This window comes from Penaeus monodon, unplaced genomic scaffold (assembly GCF_015228065.2).
Source record: "Penaeus monodon isolate SGIC_2016 unplaced genomic scaffold, NSTDA_Pmon_1 PmonScaffold_2396, whole genome shotgun sequence".
NCBI classification, from domain to species: Eukaryota; Metazoa; Arthropoda; class Malacostraca; order Decapoda; family Penaeidae; genus Penaeus; species Penaeus monodon.
The window spans coordinates 23,531-27,696 of record NW_023654098.1 but is presented as its reverse complement, the minus strand read 5'-3'; positions in this window follow the sequence as shown (position 1 = coordinate 27,696).

The following is a 4,166-nucleotide window of genomic DNA, read 5'->3' as shown; positions in this document are numbered from 1 at the left end:
CTCCGCATTCCGTCGACCAGCGGCCGGTCACTCGCCCGCTTACTACTCCTTTCATCCTCCTTCCATCCTCAGGGGCAGGGAGGGAGGAAGGGAGGAAAAGTAAAGAAGGGCTTCGGAGACCCCCCAAAACAAGGTAGGGGTCTGGGGCGGGGGCAGTGGCCAGACCTCCCCTTCGCTCACGGGGGAGTCAAAGCGCCTTTTATTTATTAATGGCCGGGAGGTACGGGGTTACGGGCTTCCGTGCAAGCAGGGGGGAGGGCGGGGGGAAGCGCTTCGGCGCCCAAACCCCAACCCCCCCCAATGGTGTGTTTTTCCCCAGTTGCCGGTTGGGTTCCGGGAAGGGGGCCAGTGCGTCGTTGGCTTGGGCACACCAGGCCGTTCACTCGTTCACCGGCCGGGGTACTGCCGGCCGGTTTTAGGCCCGGGGAAGAGCTTTCTTTCTCTTTTTTTAGGCTGGGATTGGTAGGCACCCAAGTTCGTTCATTTGACAGTGGGGGTCGTTGGGGCCGTAACCAGCCATACGTGTAGTATATGTGGAAATTCTGTTGGGAGCAATTTCCCTCGCTGTTGCGAAATTTCCGCCCCCACCTCTTCCCCCCTCCCGGGTTCGCCGTCGTAGAAGGGGGCCACCGGCGGCAAATAAGGGCGCGCTTGGGTTGTTTTCCGGTGCGCTACACCGCCACGGGGTGCCCTTGGAAAAAGGGGTGGAATTAGTGGGTAAAACCCCCTCCGGTTACCCAAACCAAAACCAAACCAAAAACCGGACCAGGAGAATTGGTTTTTATTTGGACGTAGGGGGGGTTGGGGTGCGGCGGCCTTGGCGCGGCGGCCGCTCGTCGTAACGGGCCCGGCAGGGCCGAAACGGAGGGGAAGGTGGCGGAGTTTCTGGCGGGGGGCGGAGTGGACTAAGGCACCAGCCATTGATTTATGTGGGCAACCCCGCCCAGTGGGGCCGGTTACAAGGGGGTACAACAGGAGTTGGAGGGCGGCCCCGGTTCGGGGGAAAGAAGAAGAGTGAAAGGGAGGAGAGTGAGTGCTGTTCCTTCCTTTTCCTTTACCCCAGCCTTAGCCCTCCCGGGGGGAAGGGTCGAGATGCCTACCCCAGGCGGGCCCCGGCCCGCGCTTTTCGGGGGGGGGGCCCAGTTTTCCGTAACCTTACTTCCGCAGCAGGTTCCCAAAGGGGTGTTTCAGTGCCTTCTGTCGATTAGATCAATTTGTAGGTAAAGGGTAAGCGGGCAAGTTAGATTCCCCGTAAAAAAAAAAACTTCGGCGGGGGAACAAGGGATTGGGCTGCTGAGGGGGTCCGAAGCCATGCCGGGGGGGGCACCACAGCCGGGAAAAAGGGCGGGTCCCTCGGTTTCCCCTGGCGGTGGGGTTCGGCCGCCGGTGCGGGCGCGGGGTGGGGAGGGGCGGTGCCAGGGGCGAGGGGAGGGGGGGCGCCAAAGGGGTGCCCTTGGCGGTTTCGGGGCGCCCCGCGCCGGGCGGGCGTTTTTTCTGTTCCGCTCCGGAGGGGAGAAAGGACTTGGGGCGGGAGGGGGCCCGGCCTTTCACGAGGTCGCTTCCGAGGGATCGGGACCCGACCCGGGCAGGGGGGCGGGCTTGTTTTGGGCTCGTGCCTGCGGTCTGCTCGGCCTTTGCCCGCTGGTTGCCCCCCCCTTCCCGCTCGAAGGCCCGCCCCCGGCATCCCCCGAAGCGCCCCCGCCCGGCCATTCAACAGCGCCCCCCAGGGGGCCCGTCCCCGGGCGGGGGGGTTCGGGGGGGGGGGGGACCAAAAACGGCGGAAAACGGCGCCTTCTCGGGGCCAAAGTGGGTGCCGGGGGTTCCCCTCCCGGTTTCCCCCGGCCGCGGCGGGGCCAAAAAAATCAGACGGGCCGGTCTCAGAAAAACACTGGCCCACGGGACCAGGGGAAATCCCGGACTGTTTAAATTAAAACAAAAAGCAATGAGTGGGTCGGTGATCGGATTGCTGACGGCCATTGTTGATTTCTGCCCAGTGCTCTGAATGTCAAAAGGTGAAAAAAGGAGGGATTCAAAAAAAAAAAAAAACCAAGCGGCGGGTAAAACGGCGGAGGTGAGTAAACTATGGGGACTCTTCTTAAAGGTAAGGCCCCAAAAAATGGCCTCGTCCATTCTTTTAAGTAGTGACGCGCATTGGGAATGGATTAACGAGATTTTCCCCCCCAACGGTCCCCCCTAACCTAATATCTAAGCGAAACCCCACAGGGCAGGGGGGAAACACGGCCTTGCAGTTTAAACGGCGGGGGAAAGAAAGACCCTGGTTGAAAAGCTTGGGAACTTCTTAGTTTGGGCTTTTGTAGGAGGCCCCCACCTTGAGGTGTTAGGGGCATAAAGTGGGGAGGGGGCGGCTCCGCGCCCGGGGGACCGAGGGGGGGAAATACCCACTACCTCTGGTCGGTCCTCTACTTACTCGGTTTTGATGCGGGAGGGCGGGGGAGGGGGGGGGCTTGGACGGGGTTCGGGGCATTGCTAGGTGGGGGGGACGGGGCGGTGGCCCCCCCGGGGCTTCAGGGCCGCGGCCCTCCCATTCCTGCCCCCGTCTTTCCCTTAGCCTCTACCCCCCCCCCTGAATTTTAGACTGCAAGTGACCCATGAACAAGAGGCGGCCCCGCCTTCCCCCGGGGGGGCGAAAACGGGGGGCTTTACTGCCGCCGGGGGCACACGGGCGGGCACACAGGTCGTCGGCCGCCGCTCGGCGGGCCCCCCCCCGCCGCGGGTCGCGGTGCCCGTTTCCGAGGGGGGACCAGAGGCCCCAGATGGGGAGTGTTTGGATTGGGGCCCGGTACAAATCTTGTCCAAAAACGATTAACAAAACGCAGTATCGTTCCCTAAGGGTTCAGCTTTTCCAGGCGTGGGGGGGGAACAGAAAAACCCAACGTTGTAGAGCCCAAGGGGGGCCAAAATTTGCATGGATTGATTCCGGGACTCTCAGTTCACGGAGCACCGGGTGAACTGCGGGAAAAAAGGCAAAGGGGGGGCCTTTGGCGAGCAACTTTTGGGACTTTTTTAACGGAGGTTTTTTAAGCGCGGGAGAGGTGTCAGGAAAAAGTTACCCACCGGGGATAACTGGTCTTGTGGCACGGGCCCCAAGCGTTTCATAGCGGGGACGTGGTCCGCTTTTTTGAATCCTTCGATGGTTCGGCTTTCCTTATCATTGTGAAAAAAAAGCAAGTTTTCACCCAAAAAAAGGCGGTTATCGGATTGTTCAAACCCCTCTAATTAGGGAAACGTGTGGAAGCAGGGTTTAGGGTGAAAACCGTCGCGAGGGGGTGGGGGAAAAAGGTGAGTTTTTACCCCCTACCCGTTACAACAAAAAAACGTCGTCCACAAACCACGGTCGAGGGACAGCGGGAGGCCCCCCGGCCCCACGTTTACGGAGAGGAAAAAACCCCCCGGTGGGTTCCGGGGACCAATGGTCGCAAACCTCCTGCCCGACCAGGGTGGGCCACCAGGGGAGGGGGCAGGCACGGTCCGGCAGGTGTTTTTACCCCTGTGAAAAAAGGGGGCCTCTTTCTTTTAAAGGGGGGGAAACCGCGGCTGAACAAGCGTTTAAAAGCTGTACGTTGGTGATCGCGTGCGGCGGCCAAAAAACGGGGATCGGGCGAGGTAGTTTTTAACTTAAAACAACTTGAGTTTTAGGGACGCGAGCCCGGCGGGGAGGAGCCCAAGGGGGAGCCGGGGGAACTGTGCCCATGCCAAGGGGGGAAAAGTGTCACAGCGGCTGTTTCTGGGGACGGGTTGTTCGAATAGGGGGGGAGGGTCCCCCCCCCCCGTCGGGAACGGCCCCGCCCAAAAACACGCCTCCCTTTTTCCCCGGGGGGGGGCGGTGGGGGCCGCCGCCCCGGGGAAGCTTTGAAGGGGGTGGGCCCTCCATTTGGGGACACAAAACCAGTCTTTCCCTTTCGATTACAGAGCAAACCACGGTTTCCGTGTTGCCGTGACCGAACCCGTCTGGCATTTTACGCCACTGAACATTATCCGGCTGGGGTGTTGTTACCGGTTTTTAGGGAAAGGCAGGCTCCTCTTTTCCTGCGATTAATAAGTTGGAGTGGGTGGGGGGGGGGGGGGGAACTCTCCCCCCCTAGGGTCGGGATGGGTTTTGGTTGGCCCCCTCTTTCCAACAACTTCCTCATAACCCGGAGGGAGGT